At 34.9% G+C, this 24309-nt stretch overlaps 1 long non-coding RNA gene across 1 annotated transcript; it reads left to right on the forward strand.

Moving 5' to 3' along the window:
- Positions 1–20708: 20708 nt before the first annotated feature.
- LOC145001632 (uncharacterized) lies at positions 20709–23620 on the forward strand. Its single transcript, XR_013661666.1, has 3 exons — positions 20709–20989; positions 23066–23294; positions 23406–23620. It is a non-coding gene; the product is annotated as an uncharacterized LOC145001632 (long non-coding RNA).
- The last annotated feature ends 689 nt before the right edge of the window (positions 23621–24309 follow it).

Here is a 24309-nt window from a genome sequence, read left to right on the forward strand (position 1 = left end):
ATATTCATACAGTTTCTACAGATACTTGCTAATATCTGTATAAACTATGGTAAATGATGTTCTGACTTATACTTGCTAATATCTGTATAAACTATGGTAAATGATGTTCTGACTTCTGAATTTTTCTGAGTTTTGAGTTTTGATCCTCTATTCCTCTCCTTTCAATATATTTAAAGTATCATTTTATATTATACAATAAAAAAATAAGTTGTGTAGCATATCCATTGATTTCCAAGGTTTTCTTATGTATTTAGTTATTTTAAAATTTGATAATAATTTATATATTCATACAAATTATCTCTAATATTACTATCATTTTTTAAGGACATAATATCTTTTCACTGTTATACAAATTAATTAATTTATAATAAAATTCCATTTTATTCTCTTAATTTTTTAATTATTAATTTTAAACTGTATATTTAAATGAAAACTTCAACTTGGTTTTTTAAATAAACATGTAAATTCTTAAAATCCTGAAGAGCAACTCGCAATTAATTTCTATGAATTTTTGGTTATGACATATAATTGGCCGCTAGTTATAAGGGTTGTGTTTTGCCCCTGGTTCAAATAAAAAACTAAATAAAATAGAATAACTCTTAACCAATCATTTTTTTAATAAGTTATTTTTTGTAATTAATAAAAAATATTTATAAATTTTGGATTAATAATATGTAGAGGTAAAAAAGTAAGAAATTTATGGGATTCTTAAATTCTTAATAGAATATATGTAACAATTGAATATATATTATATACTTGTCAAATACCAATTAATAATACATATTCACAATAGAATATATGTCTAAATTCATAAATATTAATATGATAATGAATTTTATTGAACAATGATATAAAAAATAAATTTGTATATAAAAAAGCCATAACAAAATATTAACATACATACAAATGTGAATACAAAATTTAAAGCTTACATATGAATTCAAACCAAAAAATTATATATGCTCTATGTATTCTGTGAATTTTTTTTCTTGGTCTTGACTATGTTTTTTAATTTCTTGGCATTGGTTATTTTCTTTCTTTGTATTCTTTTAACCTGTAAATACAAAATAAATAAATAAATAAATAAATAAATAAATAGATAAAATAAAAATAAAAACATAAATAATAAATTGTATGTAGCAATTTATAACAGAAAAAAAACATAATAAATGAAGGAGTAAATTAAACGAATGGTCCGTATGGTTTAGGGTAATTTGTGTGTGGTCCCTAACTTATTTTTTTAACTCGGAAGGTCCTTACTATTTGTTTTTGTTACGCGTTTGGTCTCTGTCTTATCTAAAAAGACTATTTGCCCTTGATTTTTTAATTTATTTAAATAAACACATCCCAACCCCACATGCCCTCACCTTACCTTATCTATCCCACCATTTTTTCCTATTTAAATAATAATTTTTTTAGGTAAAACAAAGAACATGTGTGCAACAAAAACAAACAGTAAGGATCAAGCACGTAACAAAAACAAACACTAGGGACCTTCCGAGTTAAAAAAATAAGTTAGGGACCAAACACATAAATTACTCCAAACCATAGGGACCATTCATGTAATTTACTCTAAATGAAGTTATGGAACAATTTCTTAAGAGAATAAACACATATTCTCTAATTTGAATATAAATTGAATTATGCAAACATAAATTCAGAATAGATTATTAATATCTCAACTAATTTTTTAAATTCAAAACATAATTTCTAATAAAAACTCTTATGAATATTAAATTTCAGCCTCTTAAATTCAAAATAGAATTTCAAATAACACGCTAAAGATTAAATTCAAAACAAAATATTTAATAGAAAGTCTAAAATGAAAAGATAATTTTTAATAGCAACTCAATTTTTCGAAATAAAAACATCATTCGTATAAGAATTACTGTAAGTTACTTTGGAAAAAACCTTAAAAATCAAGAAAATTCTACAAGAAATATTAGTTTTTAATTTAGTAGGTTACATGATTATCCTCTCGGAGGAAAGAAAAATTATTACCATAAAATTGCTTTAATGGTCTTCTGCATGTTTGTCGATTTCCTATAAGAATAAACAATTGAAAATTTTTAAGCAATCCTCCTCATGAAACCAACAACACGTTGTTGTCCATCTCCATTCTTTATCGAAAAATCCTACATAAAGTAAACTGACAAAATGTAACATCCCAATCTTCAGGTATGAATTTGAAACTTATTATTTATGTTTTCAAGGCAACTCGACGAGTTGGAATGCTCCAACTCGTCATGTAGAGTTTTAATGGCCACACATCTTTTAGGGTCTAGTCGACGAGTTGAAAGGCCTCAACTCGACGAGTTGAAGGCTGAACATGAAAACCCTAATTTTCAGGGTTTTGCACCCTATTTAAAGAACTTATGACCCATTGTTAGCCTCCCTCATTGTCCCCTCAGTCCAAAGAAAACCCTAATTGTGCCTCTTTCCCCATTTTGAGTGTGTGAGAGTTTATAGAGTGTTCTTTGGTGTTTTTCTTGAAGGAGTTGAAGTTGGTGGTGCATAGTTGAAGAGAGAAGCTTTAGATCCGAGATTTCCAGTGTTGTTGCAGCCATTTGAAGGTATAAATTTGATACCTTGATCATCCTTTTTGTTAGATCTACTCTTTTGAAAGTTATCGCCATTATTAGCTTACTTTGCGACCATTCTTGGATTTGAGCATGTTATGAATCCATCGGTTCAAATATGGACACCTCATGGCCTCCATGGACTTAAAGTTGCCAACTTTATTAAGTCTTGGCCCTCCTTCATGCCCTAGGTCCCTTAATAAGCCTTATTTGAGTATTTTAGCCCTCTTAATGCCATCCATGGACGTAAAGCTAACAACTTTATATGGTATTTTAGTCCTAATGGACGAGATCTATAGTTTGGGGCTTTGGTTTTGCTTGGAAGTGTGTGAATGCATTAAGCCTAGGAAAACTTGACAAGTTGGATTGAGTTTTCCCGCCTTCTGGATACTAAGCGAACTCGGTGAATTGATGAGCTAACTCAGTGAGTTGGCTAGGTTTTTTCCCGGTTTTTTGAACATTGAAGGAACTCGACGAGTTGCTAGATGCACTCGACGAGTTAGGTCAACATGGACTGTTGACCTTGACAGTTGACTTTGACCTTGACCATGGTTGACTAAGTCTGACTTTAAGGGTATTTCTAGTATTTTGAAATTTTAATGAAGTTAGTCATGTGGTGGTTGTAGGAAGCTGAGTTCGGATCTATGAGTTGGGATTTGATCGTATCGGTTCAACACTACTTGGGAGGTGAGTTTCCTCACTATACTCAAGGGTCGAAGACACTAAGGTCGGCCCTTTGGACTGTTATCCTGCTTTATTACTTTTGTGATATGTTAGATCGATATCCTGATAGATAGGATATTTCTATGTGGTTATGATCTATTAGATCGGTATCCTGGTAGATAGGATGTTGTTATGCTTAGTGATCTGTAGATCGGTTTGAATGTCTGTAGACTGGTTATGTGATGAATTGCTATTTATAAGTCGACATGTATGTGTTTGTGTGGTTGGGTTGTGGCGGTCCTGCTTTGTGTTGTAGGACAACAGACCCACGGAGGTACGGATAGACTGAAGGCCTGCGAGGCGGTCCAGTCAGACCGAAGGCCCGAATACCGATCCGGAAAGACTGTAGGCCCTACGAGGCTGTCCACTCATGTCGAAGGCTCGGGAGCGGTCAAGATAGGCTGAAGGCCCTGCGAGGCAGCCCAATCATGCTGAAGGCTCATTATGCATGTTGTTATTGGTTATGATTGTGGGGTGGTATTTTGGGGGAACTCACTAAGCTTCTTGCTTACAATTGTGGATTTTGTTTCAAGTACTTCGGATGATCGCGGGAAGGTGAAGGCTTGATCGTGCACCTCCTCACACTTTATGTCATGATTTCTGGGATTCTCTAATGTTACACTATTTTGAAAACAATTTGTAAACAATGAATGGTTTTTGTGATGTTTAAAAAAGTTCAAAATTTTCATGAATTTTATGAATGTGACACAAAAACTCCGTGAATTATTAATTAATTACTAGCGACTTCAATGGCTCTCCTGACATATAAGATAGATAAGACAGATGAGTGACTACATCGATTGCCTTGCTGGAAAAATTATTGAACTTCTTGCAATTTTTGTGTCACTAAGAATTAGTGACCATAAAGTTTCCATCATTAGCCCTTCACCCTGCAATAATCACGACCTCAATCATGTATGATAATACCCACACATCACTCGCTGCCTCGACATATTATTGATCGGTTTTGTACATAAGAACATTCCTATGTGTGCATACAAACCCTAATGCTTGGATCTAGGTTTCTCTAATTAAACATGCATTGAATCCAAGACTCCTAATGGCTAATTAGGTATAAGAACAATACAAAACCAGAGTTAGAAGCATACCTTGAAACACTTGTTTGATCTTCTTGTTCTTGGAGCTTTAGATTCACAATTGTCACTCCTCTAATGGCTTACAAACACCAACTAGCAAAGAGAATGATTTGAGAGAGAGGAGAGAGGAGGAAATCGGCCAGGGTACCCTTGCTGTAGAGGAGGTGCCGATTTCCCTATCCCAAGGGGTCTATTTATACTTGTAAGGCTCCTAGGGTTTCACCCTTAAACCCTAATTGGATAACTTAGACTCTAAGTAATCCTAATCCTTACCAAAGATAAGCCATGGACGATTTTAGGCTTATCCTAGCCCTAGAAATCGTCCACCCTCTTTCCAATAAGGATTTATAGCCTAAAGTGTAACTATCAAACAATTGACAATTTATACCCTCTTATTTAATTAATCTCTTTAAGTCACCAAATTAATACTAATTAATCTATGACTTATATTAATCAAATAACAATATTATTATTCATTATATTATTCTCATAATATATTAATAATATCTATTCTCTCATAATAAATCATCCTACCAAGTTGCTATGGTAAAGGCAACCCAAAAGGACCATGCACGATCGGGTCAAATACTTGCCTAATATAGCTGCAACCTTAGACACTATTCCAACAGTCTCCCACTTGGATAAGTCTAGTAACTATATGCACAAGTACAATCCGATTTGCAATCGTAGCTCTCAAAGACGCTGTCAAACTCTGATCTAATCAATCTTGTCCTTTAGATAAGAGATCGTACAGTCCTCTGTTAGATATCATGCTGACAATTCTATGGAATGATTAGTCTAGCATTTGGTTTCTCGATCTCCGATTTATTTGACATAGAACTTAATCGAACACATCAATTCAGTTCTAACCGGGCCCGTAACATAAGTCAAATCAAATCATCAAGCGGCCGAGATATCACTTTTTCCTTCTTAGAATAAAAGTTACAGATAAACTTTGACTTATATGCATTTACTTATTCATTAATCAACTATACACAACAATGCATTTTATAACATCGAGTTACCAATGCGTTTTTGCATTATCAATGTACAATCGATTTGCAAATAACAAACCATATATCTAGGTTTTAAGACTATATGATATTATCGTCTTGCGATCACCCTTTTTTATCACATTCCATAAGGTGATTCCAGCAAGCGCGGGTTTGTTCCAATGCTCAAAACTAGTTCATAAGCACTCATGAACGTTGCAGTAATCTTTTGCTATGTCTAAACCATTTAGACAATCTACACACCTATTCATGACAATCTTCGTTCATATCTACTTCCGACATATGAACGATTGTGGACAATTTGAACAATTCGATGATTCTTAATAAACTCAATTATTCTGGAAGTCAAAACATGCAAAGTGAAACAATAGTTAAACAATTAACATAAGACAGTAACATTACTTATAAATAAAACTCCTTTATTTAATCATCAAATGTTAATTACATTTATCTATTATACGTTTCTAATACTATCTAATCTATGTTAATATCATCCTTCTGCCCAATACTCCTAGCATGCTGCAAATGCTTAACCCTACTCAATCCATTCGTAAGCGGATCTGCTGGGTTATCTTCTGATGATATCCTCTTCACTACGAGTTGTCCTTCTTTTACACGATGTCTAATAAAGTGATATTTTATGTCGATATGTCGTGATCTACCATGATCTCCTGGTTCCTTGGTCAAGGAAACTGCTCCTTCATTATCACAGAAAATCTCTATGGGCTCCTTTATGGCAGGTACAACTCCAAGATCACCAATGAAGTTCTTCAGCCATATTGCCTCCTTCTACGCTTTGCTCGCTGCAATGTACTCTGATTCGCACGTTGAATCAGCTACGGTTTCCTGCTTGGAACTTTTCCAAGTTACTGCTCCTCCATTCAGGGTAAAGACCCAGCCCGACTGCGAACGGTAGTTGTCCCTGTCGGTCTGAAAGCTGGCGTCACTATACCCTCTCACCTTCAAGTCATCACTCCCTCCGAGGACTAAGAACCATTCCTTCATCCTCCGAAGGTACTTAAGGATATTCTTCACCGCAATCCAATGGGCTCTGCCAGGGTTCCCTTGATATCTACTAACCATGCTCAAAGCAAAGGCTACATCAGGGCGAGTACAAGTCATAGCGTACATGATTGAGCCAACTGCGGAAGCGTATGGAACTCGGCTCATTTCAGCTATCTCAGCTTCGGTACTCGGACTTTGAGTCTTACTCAACTTGGCATTACTTTGTATCGGTAATTCTCCCTTCTTCGAGTTTTCCATACTAAAACGTTTTAGTACCTTCTCTAAGTATATGTTCTAACTAAGTCCTATTAGTCTCTTACTTCTTTCTCTTACTATCCTTATTCCCAAAATATAGGAAGCCTCTCTGAGGTCCTTCATAGCGAAGCACTTCCCGAGCCAGGACTTAACCTCTTGCAAAGTCGGGACGTCGTTTCCTATGAGTAATATGTCATCGACATATAGAACAAGGAAGCTTACTACACTCCCACTGGCTTTGACATATACACACGATTCATCTTCGCTTCGTACAAATCCAAACTCTTTGACTTTCTCATCGAAGCAAAGATTCCATCTGCGAGACACTTGCTTTAGTCCATAAATAGACTTCTCAAACTTACACACTCTATTCAGATGCTTCGGATCCAAACCCCTCTGGCTGAGCCATGTAAACATCCTCAGCCAACTTCCCGTTAAGGAAAGCGGTCTTGACATCCATTTGCCAAATCTCATAATCAAGAAATGCAGAAATAGCTAGCATCACTCTAATAGATTTTATCTTCGCAACTGGTGAGAAGGTCTCTTCATAGTCAACTCCGGGAGTTTGAGTAAAGCCCTTCGCAACCAATCGCGCTTTATACGTGTGTACCTTTCCATCCACGTCGGTCTTCTTCTTGAATCTCGCTATCCATTGCCTCTTTCCACTTTGTAGACTCCGGGCCTGCCATGGCTTCCTTATAGCTATTAGGTTCATCAAGGTTTATTAGTGTACTATCACTAATATATGTGTCCCCTTCGGTAGTAATATGAAAACCATACAACTAGGGTTGAACTCTAACTCTTTCAAAACGTCTAAGAGGTAATGATACGTCAATCGGTTCAACCGGAGTTTCCTCCTCGGGTTGAGCGCCAGCGGTAGAGGTTCCTTCATCTATCGACTCTTGAATCTCTTCAAGATCGATTTGCCTCCCACTATCTCCTTGGCCTATGAGTCTCGCTCTCGAAAAACTCCTCTCCTCGCAACAAAAACAACATTTTCCTTCGGTCTATAGAAGAGATATCAAAAGGATTTATGCGGGTAGCCGATGAAAATACATCGCTCACTATGAGGTTCGAGCTTGTCGTGAGTATCTCGTCTTACGAAAGCCTCGCAACCCCAAACCTTGATATGTGCTAACGAAGGAGCTTTCCCCGTCCACATCTCGTGAGGTGTTTTGGCAACCTTCTTAGTAGCAACTCGGTTAAGGATATGGGCGGTAGTCTCTAAGGCATACCCCCAAAAAGAGATAAATAGCGAAGCACGACTCATCATAGAGCGAACCATGTCCAACAAGGTTCGATTACGCCTTTCTGCCACACCATTCAATTGTGGTGTCCTAGGTGGCGTCAATTGTGAAACTATTCCATACTCCTTGAGATAATCGTGTAATTCAATACTTAGGTACTCTCCTCCTTGATCGGATCGAAGCATCTTGATCTTCCTGCCCAATTGATTCTCCACTTCATTTTTGAACTCTTTGAACTTTTCAAAAGTTTCTGACTTTTGCTTGATTAAGTAGATATACCCATATCTACTATAGTCATCGGTAAAAGTTACGTAGAAGTGGTTTCCATCCTTCGTGGTAGATTTAAACGGTCCACACACATCGGTATGTATGAGGTCCAATAGACCCTCACCCCTTTCGCACATACCAGCGAAGGGTGACTTAGTCATCTTTCCAAGTAAAGGAGACTCGCATGTGTCATCTTCCCTAAGGTCGAATGACTCCAACACTCCATCCCTTTGGAGTTGGGTTATGCGTTTCTTGTTGACATGTCCAAGACGACAATGCCATAAGGATGCCTTATCCATACTATTGGAAGAATCCATGCATAAAACATCATTTCCTAAGTTATCAACAATCATAACAGTTTCATAAATTCCATTACATGGTATAGCTTCAAAGTAAAAGACACCATTCAGATAAGCTAAAATAGAACTATTCTCATTATTAAAAGAAAATCTAAAACCTTGTCTAAACAAACCATGAAATGAAATGATGTTTCTAGCCATTTCTGGCGAATAGCAATAATTGTTCAAATCTAAAGACAAACCATTCCTAAGCACTAAAGAATACACTCCAATCATGGTCACAGGCGACGATCTTCTGTTCCCTATAATTAGATTTATTCTTCCATGCTCCACGTCTCTATTTCTTCTTAGTCCCTGCACATTAGAACAAATGTGGTAACCACAACCGGTATCAAGAACCCAAGAAATATCATGAGATGAATCGTTAGATTTAATTGTGTATGTACCTGCGAAAGATGGCTTGATCTTTCCTTCCTTTATGGCTTGCAGGTACTCCGGGCAGCTTCTCTTCCAATGTCCTATCTTGTGGTAGTGGTGGCACTCTGCCTCCTTTTGGTTAGGGCATGGCTTATCAGGATCAACTTTGGTCCCACTAGAATAGGCACCATCTCGGGCTTTCGCCTTGCGATAGTTCTTAGACGAAGCCTTCCTCTTCTTTCCCTTTCCTTGTCCAATTGCCAAGATAGGAGCGGCGGGCGGATTGGGAGTTGGTGCAACAGACTTCTCCTTGAAGTTGCTCTCAGCGACCCTCAAGAGACCTTGGAGTTTGCTTAGGGTGACCTCTTCTTTGTTCATGTGATAGGTCATCCTAAATTGATTGTAGCTTGGAGGCAAAGAGTGAAGCACCATGTCGATCGCCAAGTCTTCCCTAAAGTCAACGTTTAACTTGCGAAGGCGGTCGACATACCTTTGCATCTTTTGCAGGTGCACGGTAAGAGACTCTCCATGACCCATCTTAGCGGAAATCATGTTAGTGAAAATCTCATAACGCTCTTGTCTCGCGTTTTGATGGTATCCCTCCAATAAGTCTTGGTGCATTTCGTACGGATACATGTCCTCGTAGGACTTTTAGAATTCGGAGTTCATAGTTGCGATCATGATGCAATGTACCTTCGTTGCATCACGCTCGTGAGTTTCAAAAGCGGTCATTTCGGCGGGAGTAGCGATTTCGGGATTGATTTTCTCGAGCTTCTCATCGAGGACATACTCCTTATCCTCAAAGCGAGCAATCGTGTGAATGTATCTTATCCATTTGCTAAAGTTCGTTCCATCAAAGGTGACCTTTTGACAAAGGCTCATCAAAGTGAATGAACTAGCAGCAGCGTTGTTAGCGTTCGACATCTACAATAGAAAGGACAAAGATTGATTAGAATGTGAATCCCTAATTATCACCCAATAAGAAAATTAGGGCCAGGATCCAACAACAATATTTACACATTAGAAAGGGATGTCGTAATCTAATATGCAAACAATTTTGAAGGTAAGTGAATGATGATTCACTAATTCTCCACCATGAAAAACATAACTTTAAGTCCTAAATGTATTGAGAATTCCTAGGTTCGGATGAGATTCATTAAAACTTTTCAATGGCATGTTTAAATCTCGATATGCCCCTCTTGTTTGTGACTGGGATACCGAGGATCACAAAGCGGGTGTGAATTACCATGCAAATTCACATGGTGCCTTCATTGTAACGATCACCTATTCGATGTGCTGGTAAACCACACACGCTCCATCGAACTATGATAAACAATGAATCACCCTTTCCCACCTTCGCTTAGAACCAATTAGTGTCCCGGTAAACCACACACGCTCCACTAACTTCTTAGCAAGGTGCAAAGTGTAATTTCATGGGATTGCATCAATTCACTTTTCCTAAAGTAACTAAGATTGGGAAATTTTAAGAAAACATGTAGTTACTTTTTATTTCATTTTATACTTTTAATGAGAGGATAAGGTTGCCCTATCCTACCCGTTCGGCTAACGACCCTCCACCGATCAAGCAAGCGGTGGGTGTGAGTGTACACCCATTAAGTGTCATTTTATAGGCCGCAACCTTATACCCACCTTATAGACCGGCTTCGTGAATGAGGCCTACTAACGGTAAGACTAGTATTTAAGTTATACATATATAGATATTAATCTTGTAATATTATATTAGTATAGGGTTGGATATTAAACTTGTAAAAATTCTGGGGTTTGAAATTTAAATTATCTAAATTAAACTTTTAATCACAAAACATAAATTTCAAAATTCGAGGGCAAGTTTTAAACATTTAAAACATAAATGATCAAATAACAAATAATTCAAATTAACAATTAATCACATAATTATCCATATTTGATTTATTTATGATTTCTTCAAAAACAATTTACCAATTTAATCAAAATAATTAATAATTATCATATAAGGAAATTAAATATTTTATTAATTGATAAATATCTTCAATTAGATCAAAAATATAGTCATATATATCATAAAATCAGATTTGGGTTGATCTAATATGATAAAGGTAAGTTTCCATAAGATAAATATGAAAAAATCCCGATTTTGGCTCTTCCTGACGCTCGGACTCGCCGAATACCCAAACTGGACTCGCCGAGTCCATGACTCAGAAACACAAAAATCGAATTTTGCAGTTGACATTCAAACAATCAAGCATCAATTTAATAGAAACCAATCTAGGCTCTGATACCACTGATGGGTTTTGTACATAAGAACATTCCTATGTGTGCATACAAACCCTAATGCTTGGATCTAGGTTTCTCTAATTAAACATGCATTGAATCCAAGACTCCTAATGGCTAATTAGGTATAAGAGCAATACAAAACCAGAGTTAGAAGCATACCTTGAAACACTTGTTTGATCTTCTTGTTCTTGGAGTTTTAGATTCACAATTGTCACTCCTCTAATGGCTTACAAACACCAACTAGCAAAGAGAATGATTTGAGAGAGAGGAGAAAGGAGGAAATCGGCCAGGGTATCCTTGTTGTAGAGGAGGTGCCGATTTCCCTATCCCAAGGGGTCTATTTATACTTGTAAGGCTCCTAGGGTTTCACCCTTAACCCCTAATTGGATAACTTAGACTCTAAGTAATCCTAATCCTTACCAAAGATAAGCCATTGACGATTTTAGGCTTATCCTAGCCCTAGAAAGCGTCCACCCTCTTTCCAATAAGGATTTATAGCCTAAAGTGTAACTATCAAACAATTAACAGTTTATACCCTCTTATTTAATTAATCTCTTTAAGTCACCAAATTAATACTAATTAATCTATGACTTATATTAATTAAATAACAATATTATTATTCATTATATTATTCTCATAATATATTAATAATATCTATTCTCGCATAATAAATCATCCTACCAAGTTGCTATGGTGAAGGCAACCCAAAACGACCATGCACAATCGGGTCAAATACTTGCCTAATATAGTTGCAGCCTTAGACACTATTCCAACAATTATATGCCTATGAAATGTCCCAAAAATAATACCATAATTTTTTTAATTTTTAGATTGATAAACATCAACCCATATCATTATAATAACACCAAAATTATCAATATGTATCAATACATCCTAAAAAACCAGAGTAAATCACAAGATGCGGAAACGAGTGGTGTGTGCTCTACAATCATCCTGAGCCCTTCCCTTTGGAACCAGAAGTACCTAAAACATAAATTGAAAACCATAAGCACAAAGCTTAGTGAGTTCCCCAAGTTACCACATACCATACATAATATGTAATGGGCATCGTTCGTCATTGGGGCCCGCCCATCATACATATAAACATATAACATATAACATATAATCACATACACTTGAAACAATCAGAGAGATACATAGTATATAAAATGGTCATCAATCCCAACCCGCTAAGCATACAAACTGTAACACCCTGTTCTGAATCGTTTCCTATTTCGAGGTGGTGACCAAAGATCGAGTATTATCGAGCTTAGGACCTTAGAGGAAATAAGATATGGACCCATTTGTATGTGGGTGTTGTAATTTAGATGATCCGGGTGTTCGGTTTGTGTTTTAGAGCCAAAGGGTATTTTGGTAAAGTGTCAGCTCGGGCTTTTATGGAAATTGGATTTTTTTCGGGAGATTTTAAGGCAAGTATGAGTTGATAAACAAAGTATAGCGTCTCGTTACCTTTTCACGGATATAAGGATCATCGAAATCGAATTTATAATGAAGAAGTTATTGCCTTCGGAGGATTTTAGGGATTAAGGATAAACTTAGTATGCGGGAAGTACATAAGGAGTACGCGGGGCATACTAGTGTTAAGCTCGGTATGCGAGGCATAAACTGGTGTACACTTAGCATACTAACAGGGGATGATCACGGATGTGAGGCCTCGTACATTGGGCGTACTAGGATTATGTGAGGAGTACCAGGGTTTAATGAAACCCTAGTTTTCAGATGTTGCACCCTATTTAAGCTCAATAGCTCCCTAGGGTTGGCCTCTTTACCGGCCTCCATACCTCCTAAACCCTAAATTTTGACCCTTAGCCTCCATAGTTGTATCTTTGAGCTCTTGACAAGAAGTTGGTGATTATTTTGCTCATTTTGGAGGGATTGAAGATTGAAGGTGCATTGCTTCGTGTGAAGCTTAGAGATCCAGAATCATCACTCATTTTGCAAGTCTTTTGAGGTATCAAATTTATACATTGTCTTCTCCTTGATTAGATCTCTTTATTTTGCAAGTCTTTTGAGGAATCATCACTTATTTTTCCGCGGTTACAGTCGATGTGGCTGCAACGGCGATCGTCTCTGCTAAGGCTGCATAGCGCTCATCAAAGTACCCGACCATAGCGATCTTAATCGACCAAAACATCTCTGGTAGTTGCGCTCGAAACGCCGCGACAACCTCATCATGCAGGATCTCCCGAATCCTAGCATCCAACTCCCCTATCCCTATCTGCACCACTAGCTCAGGTGCTACGGGCACACCCTGACCTCCGTCTCCTGATCCTGATCCTGATCATGACCCGGATCCAGTCGCAAAACGTCTCGTCACCACCATACTGAAAATATACCAAAGGCGTCAGATAAACAACATAATATCGGGAGACCAATTCCCATAAACTCTAGGGGTTGTGACTTCCTTGCTACGCGTATCGGTCCTGTGCTTTCAATAGTACGGGCCCGTACTACCTTCCACACCTACCCATATTTGTCCCACAAATCATCACAAACCCTAATAATATACATAATCATAACGAACTCTCCATCCTCACTTCTAGAGGAATACTAAACATCTCACTACTGATCTACTAACTCTTCATAACTCTACCATCCATGAGACTTTCATCAACCCTGTAGCACCAGTGTATGCTAGTGATACATAACGCTAGACCTCATAGACTTTTGAATATCCAACCTGGCCCTAATCATAAGACCAAATCTAACATTCTCAGGCTATAAGATCTTAATTATATACAACCATGATACATACACAAGGAACCGCAGTAATGATGTCAATCTCCTACAAAGAAAAGCCTAGACTAGCAGGCATCAAGTAATCAAGCAATTTCTATCATGCGATCCCAAAAGATCCCTAGCCTAATACTAGCATGTTGTCCTAACATATCATAATATCAAATAACTGTATGGTATTTTGGGGTCTACTAATTGGATCTAACTCATCGTACACATCGCATCCTCCATCCTTTATTTTGAAAACCATTTTAGAATTTATCCTTGAAATTTTCCTTGATTTGAGACTGGATTCACACGAGTATCCCTCCAATTCACTCAAACCAAGGCTTTGATACCAACTTGTAACATCCAAAAATTTAAGCCAAATTTTTAACTTTTCCATTCATTAAAACAAAATAGTATTATACAAATTGTTTTCAAAATATTATTCATCAGAGTGTCTCAGAAACAAAATCATAAGGATGAGGAGCAGTACGATCACGCCTTTGTCTTTCTACGATCTCCGGATGTACCTGAAACAATAAATTGAAACTGTAAGCCCGAGAGCTTAGTGAGATACCCCCAAAATACCAATACTACACCGATAATACCATATCAATAACAGATAACAACAACATGCATACTTGACCTTTAGCCTGACTGGACCGCCTTGCAAGGCCTACAGTCTATCTAGATCTATCCCGAGCCTTCAATATGACTGGACCGTCATGCAGGGCCCACAGTCTATCCGGACCGCTCGTCAGGCATATTAGCCTTCAGCACAAAGCAGGACCGCCTCAACCCAATCATCAAACAAATAATCATGTCCACATAAATGACATAAACTGGCATACATATATCAGATATGACAATCTCACAGATCATCTATCATAGCAATCACTTATAACCAATATATCGACCTAACCAAGTCACTAACATACCGATCCTAACGAATCATAATGCATAACAACATCCTGTCTATGCAGATACCGATCTAACAGATCATAACCACATACAACATACTATAATCAGAATAACAACCTAAAGGGCCGACCTTGGTGCCTTAGACCCTAGTGATATAGTGAGGATAACTCACCTCGCTAGCAGCTCGGAATAATATTTTCCACCCCTCTAGATATGGATTCAACCACCTTGCATGTACCCACAAAGTGGTCCCCTCAATAAATACTCAAATTACTAAAAATCCCTTGGAAGGTAGAAGACACTCCCAAAGCAAAGTCAAGGTCACTGGTCGATGGTCAACAGTCCATGTTACCATATATGTTGTGTGCAACTTTCCCTCAATCGAGTTCCTATTGATTCAAGAGTTACTCGACTCAACTCGCCAAGTTTCTAACCGACTCGCCGATTCAATACGCGACCCTGTGCTTAGACACCCAAACTGACTAACTGAGTCATCTCCCAGACTCGCCGAGTCCACGCGAGAACAATTCGGACAAAAACCCTACCCGACTCGTCGAGTCATCTCCCAAACTCGTCGAGTCTATATGAATAATCCCATGATCAAGTTATTCTGAACTATTCCTCCGATCCAAACAGTAGTTCTAGGTCCCTAGAGTGCATTAGCAACGTAAAGTTGCTACCTTTATGTATTTGTGTACCTTAAAATCCGAATCCAAGCTTAGAATGAAGCTTTACTCATAAGGAAGGGTTCTCTCATGACAATACTGAGAACTTTATGAACTTAGGACCCAAGGGAGGTTCAGATCTGAAGTTTCAACTTCAGATCTAGCTCCCACACAATAATCCCTTCTTAAATACCCTAAAGAATCCCTAAAGTTTACACAAGAGAGATTCTAGAAGGGAAGAGATCAAGGTAATCAGTTGGTTACCTCCAAAATGTGCCCAAACTGAAGGAGACTCTGGATCCACACAGATTTCCTTGATGCTAGCCTCTTGGTCTACAAATTTCCTTCACTAAATCACTTCCAAATCTCCAAAACACTCACAAGGATCAAACAAACGAAAATTAGGGTTCTGGCTCTCAAGGGGGTTATAAAAGACAGTGAGAAGCGCTAATGGTCCATTATATAGGGTGTAAAACCCCTGAAATTTACGATTTCCCCCGCCAACTCCTACTTGTCGAGTCTCCTTCCCGACTCGCCGAGTTAAATCATTAAATGACGTGTCCCATCCTGTTACTACTCGACGAGTCATAACATCCACTCGTCGAGTTGGCCTTAAAACATGAAGCCTAAATTGAATAATAATGATATTTGACAGTTGGGACATTACACATGGTAATTTAAGTATTTTTGGGCTAAGAATATTTTGGACCATGGTTTAAGGCCCATGAAATGGTTTGGGTCCAATTTGGAAAATTGGGCCATATTTGGGCATTGGGTGTTTATTTGGAATTTGGGCATTTAGATTAGTCTTTGAGCCTAGGCTTTGGGTTAGGTTAGGCTAAGGTTAAAAATGTCTTTTACCTTGGACTCTTAGTATGAGTCAGGACCAAGTTATTAATTTGATGCTATTTTGGGTAATTGATAGCGCGGGGATATTAGCGGGCCAATAGCTAGATATTCTTTTTGTGAGATTCAACAGGGAGAGGCGAGTCTTCTCATATATATATATATATATATATATATATATATATATATATATATATATATATATATATACAAGGTTAGGTTAATGTGAGACAGCCTAATTTTGTGAGACCGTGAGACGCATTTTTTTTTAGTTAATTCAAGTTCCGAAAATAATATTTAAAAAAAAGAATTTTTGGATTTTTCCATTTATTTTGCATTTTAAAATTATTTTTTAAAATATGTCAGTGTAATATTCTATTAGAATATTTCACGTATTTTTAAAAAAAATGGAATTTTTTTTATGTTTTTTTATTTTTTTTAGTTAATTCAAGTTCCGAAAATAATATTTAAAAAAAGAATTTTTGGATTTTTCCATTTATTCTGCATTTTAAAGTTATTTTTTAGAATATGTCAGTGTAATATTTTATTATAATATTTCACTTATTTTTCAAAAAAAACGGATTTGTTTTTTATTTTTTTACTTTTTTAGTTAATTCAAGTTCCGAAAATAATACTTAAAAAAAGAATTTTTGGATTTTTCCATTTATTTTGCATTTTTAAATTATTTTTAGATTTGGTCTAATGGTCTCACCAAATTAGAATGGTTTCAAATGAACCTGAACTTATATATATAAAATTAAATATTTCAATTGTCAATTGTTTTTACTATTTACAGTTTTAAGAGTATTAATTTGGTCTCATTAATCTATAGTTATTACCACGTTAAAGTACAAGGTTACTTTAACTTTATATCAATAGAATTCTTTTGTAAATTAGAAAAAACTATGTAACTAATTTCTTTACTAAAATTCAAAATTACCCTATGTCTTTGTTTATTTTTAAATCTTACAATGGAAAATTAAAATAAGTTGGCATATACCATTACTAATTTGTATCAACTAAAAATATTCGTTGCCAAAGATATTGGTACCAAGTATACTTGGTACGATATTATACCAACTATAGTTGGTATGATACACGTTTTAGGAAAAAACTGTGTACCTTACCAATTCCACCCATAATAATAAGTATCTATATAAGGGTATTTTAGTCATTTGGTAACCATTATTTGGATTCATTAGGTGATGATCGAAGGACTTCAAGTCTTCAAAAATGTGGATTAACATTACTAGCTTTTGAGGTGAATTTATAAAGAGTACATGTTTATATACATACTTTGATGTGTTTATTGTTTTGAATCTATATGATATTCTTTTGTATGTACTGTGTCTATTATACTTATTATGTATGCATTGCATGAAACTTATTTTAAAAGGATTTTTAATTAATTGAGAAGCTTTGTTGATTTGAAAATTTTAGCATCCTAATCCTAATGTGAATTCATATAGGTGAGGCTAAATCTATACTTTTTATACACAATACAAGTAAGTACAACAATTTAACCCAACCCGTTGGAGGACCCGGTTAACCCACTCAAATCAGGAATGAGTATTCCCCGCTAAATCGGGTATCGAGTATATGGAGTCGAGGACCCATATGGAAAACATTGAGGATGGGGTTGGGGCCGGATTTTCTATTCCCGAACCTGTACCCCCCCCCCCCCATACCCACATTATACCCCCCCCCCCCTATACCCACATTATACCCCCCCCCCCCTATACCCACATTATACATATACGTTTTAAGTAGGCCTAAGTTGGTTTGACCTAACTCCAGATTTTAATTCCTTTTATATTTATCTAGACTTTAAGTAGACCCAAGTTATTTTAGGAGATTAACTTAGTTATAGAGCGAGCATGAATAGTTTACCATGACATTAATGTATAAGAAAGCTTTAAACATAACAATTGAATTATATTATTTTAGCTTAGTGTTTTTTGTAGTTTTAGAATAGATTTCAAATAACATTTTTTTTATTTCCGTTGGACAATAATTTTTCAAAGAAATAATTAAAACCAAATACTTGAAATTTCTTTTGTATAAATATAATCATGTTCTTGTTTTAACGGTTGTTAAACTTTATAATTGATGTAAACATGATCTAATTATGAAGTCTAGTTTTGATTGTTTATTAAACTTGAAATTATATTTGCGTAAGTTGATTTATGATGTTAATAGATCAGGTATGGGCTGGGGATAATCTCAAAATCTAAATCGCAGTGAATTTAATTTCCTGTATCCGTTGGGGTTGTGATGGGGATTAGTGATGCAAATTTGACCCGCGAATTTGGGTACCTACGGGTATCCAACCCTAACGGGTCAGGTATTACCCATCTTAGCGGATAATGGGGCGAGGACGGGTCTTGATATTCATACTCGAAGTGGGGACGGGTCGGAGACGGATATGACAGTATCCGTCCATTTAAAACCCGATTATATATATATATATATATATATATATATATATATATATATATATATATATATATATATAATGTTTATTGGAAATCATTTTTCATAGTAACGAGACGACTCTTCGAGTATCAAGAAATCAACACCTCGTTTCGTCAGCCATTCAATCTCTCTTAAACTAGAATCAAGGTTTTATGATAAAAGGATGCATCATCAAACGAAAATAATCTTTCTTCTACCCCTCGTTTTCGATTCATTGATTCTTCCATCTTCGGTTCTTCCCTCCTTGGTGGTTCACTGCTTCATGACTACCACATCGACATCATTATTTCTCCTTCAACCGACCCCAATCTCCCAGACTTTAATCGGTGCTCATGGCCTATGAACCTTCATCCCCAAATCCTAAGGCCAGGTAAGTTGTCGATTTCTTTTACTCACTCGATTTCTACATTCGATGTCTGCTCGGTTTGATCGATTTCCTGACAACAATTCCTACAAAATGGGTTGTTTTCAATATGTTTATATGGTTATATATGAATCTATTTATCTATGTTAAATTTTCTTTTGTTCTAACTATTAATATTTTTAATATTTGTTTGTTATATCTTAATCATTTTGTTTTGATTGTTTATATGGTTGTATATGAACATTTACTTTGTAGTGAAACTCACGTTCAACAACATCGACAAAATGGGTTTACGAGTAGAAGATTCTATTTTGCTACGTGGTGTTATTTTAAAAAGCAAAATATTAGTGGAATTGATGTCGCAGTATGTCACTATTGCCGGAAATAATTAAGTGGAAAAATCAAGAATGGAACCACACACGTGCATTATCATTACAAGTCTTGTAGAAGAATGGAACCACATACTTAGTTTATTACTTAGAATGGAACCACATACTCATAGTTTTTGTTTGGTCTTCAAGTTGAGAAACTTGATTGTTTTTATGTAACTTATTTATGACAAAACAAAATTAATGCAAAATGATTAGTGACGAATCTAGAATAGAAGACCACATGGTTCACTAATATATATATATATATATATATATATATATATATATATATATATATATATATATATATATATATATATATTCAAAGATTTTTATAGGTAAGATACGTCTTAAATTTTTTTAAGATAGATCCCTAAAAAATTTCTATAGAAAATTTAGATAAATTAAAAAAATTAGATGGGTCCTAGGACTCACCTTCCTTATACCTAGCCTCGTCATTGAAAATGATGGTTATCAATTTTTTTAAATATGAGAATGTTATCATTTTTTTAATTTGTAGTGATGAGAACCCATTTTACTAAATGGGAATGTTGTTATCATTTTTTATAATTTTTTTGTATATGCAACTAAAGTATGAAGTACGTATAGTTGTTTATCATCATTTATATTTTTCAGATTTATAAAATATTTTTTGGATTTTTTTCTACTAAAAAGGTATCAATCACATGGTCTGTATCCGACAGAGATTTTTTTCACCCGAAACTGTGGGGGATTAGTCGGGTTGGGGGCGAGGATGAGTGTAGAGATCGGAGGTCAGGTACGGGGATGGATACTATAGCCTCCACCAATATCTGTCCCCGTTTGCATCCCTAAATACAACGACCAAAATTTCAATTTACTAAGAAAAAAAGAAAGGGAAAAAAGTTTTATGTGTGAAATACCCATTGTGTAGGACGAAAACCCGTTTCTCAGCCCAAAATCTCATTGCTTGTACTTAAAAATCCTTTTTAAATCTTAATTGGATTATTTAGATTTGTTACTTTTTAAAGAAATATGTGTGGCGGTAAACTAACATAAATAAATGTTTTTTTAGATTTGTTAGTTTAAATTAACTGAATAAATAAATAAATAAATTTTCTTGTTTATATTCATGTGTAACAATTTATTTTTTTTGTGTTCATTATCAAGGCCGGTGATGAAGACATGTGCACAGGGACCTATTCTTTCAAGGGGGCCAACTTTTTTTAGTATATGAATTATTATCCCAAATCTAAGTTCCAAGATAGTCCATATTAATTTTCATAGTCGTACGCGAGAACGAGAACAAAAGCAGCAGAACAACGATTGGTAAATCGTGAAATCGTAGTAGAAGCAGCGATTTAGTGCTCTGACTTCATCATACAGCAACGAGTGAGAAGGGTTTAGGGTCTCATTCACTCATTTGAATCACATAATCAATTATTATCAGGTAATTGATTACCATCAGTTCATCACCGGCCATGGAAACTCTCTTTTAGTTTAATTTTTGTTTCTCTATCTTTTATATATGGTGTATCTCCTGTTAACTTTTTCCAGGCATGTTAAATTCCATGTATATGTTGTTTTTGCTTGAATTAGCGTATAATAAATCACAATTGATAATCAGTTATTCAGTTTATAATTGATTGATTGAATATTTCATAGTCAATAGTTGAATGAATAGATTATCCAATATAGAAAACAAAATATTGAACTTGAATCATTATCAGTTTGACAATTTATCACTTGTTCACTTTATCATAATTTTAATGACTTCATGTTGAAATTTAGATTATATGTTTATTGTATAATTGTTTATCAGAATTCAGAAATAAGAATGTTGAATCACTATCACTTTATCAGATTATCATTATTAATTAATGTTGAAATTCTGAAATCTGATTGAATGTGGAATCAGATTATAACTGATTTGAAATTAGATTGTTAGATTATGTTTAGTGTATAACTGTTTATCAGAAAACATATATGGCTAATTAATGGTTTTGATTCCTTAGATTGTATTAAGTTCCATTAATGGTGTTGATCCCAATTCAAGTAGTAAAATTCTGAATTTGGTCTAAAAGTTTGAATAGGTTAAATTATGTTCAAAGTAGTGAGTTTAAAGACTTAATATGGCTAATTAATGAGTTAAATCATATAATGAATAAAAACAGTCTAAAAACACTTCAATGTAGTTAATATAACTGCGAATTAAGTTCGGAAGTTGTTTTGTTGGGTTTTGGTAATTTTTGGACAAAAGGGCATTTTGGTCCTTTTTCCTGAAATGATTAATTCTATCCCTTTTAGAGTGATCTAAACATCAAAAGAACAATGCAAACACCTTCTAATATGTTAGTAGACCTTGTGTTTCAAATTTCAAGCCAATTGGACTTAAAATGAGGGATTTCATCATCTGCATCATCATTCTAGTTACTCAATCTTCCAACTTTTGCTTCGCATCCAGCTGCCTCCTCTTTCTCTCTCTTGTTCGTCAATCTTCCAACTTTTGCTTTGCATCCAGCTACCTCTTCTTTCTCTATCTGCAATTTAATTCAACATTCAATCAACAAAATTTGTAGAAACTACTCTAAATATGCACAAATCGCCTAAAATGTGCACAATTTTTTATTTCTAAAGGCCTTTTTTTTCTCGCTCGTCCTGGACATTTAAATCCTTGGGACCGGTCCTGTTCATTATATGTTGAACCAAGATAAATGTTAAAACACACATAAAGATAAATGAATAAAATTAAAAAACTAAAAATTAATGTATATAAACATAAACAAACAAAAAACCATAACAATTGATCCTCAAAACATTATACTATTATAGTTTGTAGTGACACTTTTGATATTTTTATGAAATCTAAAATTTATAAACTTCAAATCATTTTTACAAACTTCACTTTCACTTGATGCATGTAAGTGTCATATAATCTATTCTTAATAAAAGACTCTTTTGGATGCCACATGTCCCCCTTTTAAACCAAGGTTTTGCCACATGGCACTCTATCAAACAATTTACTATTGTGTTTCCCGCTCAATGTTTTTCGATTTCATTAGGTTTTTTTTTTTTTGTTTTTGATTTTATTGATTACACCAAATCCCTTAAAATCAGGAACACAGTTACCTTCCTTTTCTCCGTATATTGTGTCACCGTTATATTTTTTTTTCTTCAGATTTTGTTTATCTTCTACACTATCCTCATTTCACTAGACAAACCCTAAATTACCACCAGCCCCATTAATGCCGCACAACCTCTGCCACGATCTTTCTCTGTTTTCATTTTTGGCATTTGCGAATAAGGAGCTCATAGGGTAATATGAGTGAGAACAACATTAACAATGTCGGTCCAAGGAAACCTAATTTTTATTTCTTCTCCTAGGTCTTCACATTCTCCTTTCTCGAAGGATAGTTTGAAGAGTTTTATTTTATTTTATTAAGTACATACTACTATCTTTAAATTGTAGGTATAAATTTTTTTTTTCTGGAAAATGACATCTTTCATTACCATGACTTTTCTGCAGCTAGATCATAGGTTATTGCACACATGATTTTGTAAATCATTTGTTACGACATCAACCATGGTTTACCAGCCACGTTTTCTTCTATCAATCTTATACAAACTGAGAATTCCACAGTTTCATATTTTGCAAAATGGGTTTTGTGAGATTTAATGTAATGAGTTGATGTTCTTGAGGGAGGTGTTCAAGAGGTGTTATTAATTGATGGCTAAAGACCGAAGCTTAATTCCGGGTAAAAGTTATTGTTTATATGATATATGTGTAGTTTCTATAGCCATTTATTTCTAAATTTTATATTTTTATGAAGCATGGCTAACTATTTTGCTCATTTTTTTGGAAGCAGCATGCAGGAAGGAGCAATTCAAAAAATTCATGCAAAGAATTATAGGGCCTCCTCTGTAGGTAGATGCAGATCTATCATTTTCTTCCTAGAATGCAACATTCTTTGTTCATGTTCATAAAATAACCATCTGTTTATTTTATGGTTTTTAAAGCATACTGCATATTTTTTAGTGGCTGTCATTGATTTGAGAAAAGAATTAAATAGTGTTTCCTTCATACGCTACATGCTTTTTCTGTTATTACTTATGTTTCTAAAATGTTTAAGTTATCACGGTAAGTTTTTATATAAGAGCTTGTGGTCTATTAATGTGTATTATTTATCATTTAGTTTTCCGTTTATGTATCACTTAAGTTATTACAATAAGTATTTAGATCAGGGTTAAGAAAACACCACCTAAAGTTAATGTACGAACAAAACAGATTCAAGATGCTTAGCGGTGAGGGAGGGTACGTATATAGTTGTTATTTGATGAAAATGTTTGTGGTGGTGTAACCAATTACTTGAGTTTGGTTAAACTTAAAGTTACTTTAATACATAATTTGAATCTAACTTTACTTAAATAAATTTAACCATTATTAGTTTAATGAACGATTTAGAATTATATAAATATGTTATATTAAGTTAATTTTAAAATACCTACCTAAATAATTAGAGTATTATAATGCTAATTCAACAATTTAAACCATTTGTTTATCGTGACAATTTATTTGGATTACAATGAATTAAGATTTCTTTATTTGGAAATCATATAACATTTTTATTTGAAAGAAAAGGATAATACTCAAAAAAGTCAAAATAATACATCTTAGAAAATAAGATTGTCTATAAAATACTACAATGCTTACAATGCTCGAATGAGTAATGCATTTTAATATTTTTTTTTCTTTTTCTTTTGTTACTGGTT

This window comes from Lactuca saligna, chromosome 6 (genome assembly GCF_052625555.1).
Source record: "Lactuca saligna cultivar CGN05327 chromosome 6, ASM5262555v1, whole genome shotgun sequence".
Taxonomy (NCBI): Eukaryota; Viridiplantae; Streptophyta; class Magnoliopsida; order Asterales; family Asteraceae; genus Lactuca; species Lactuca saligna.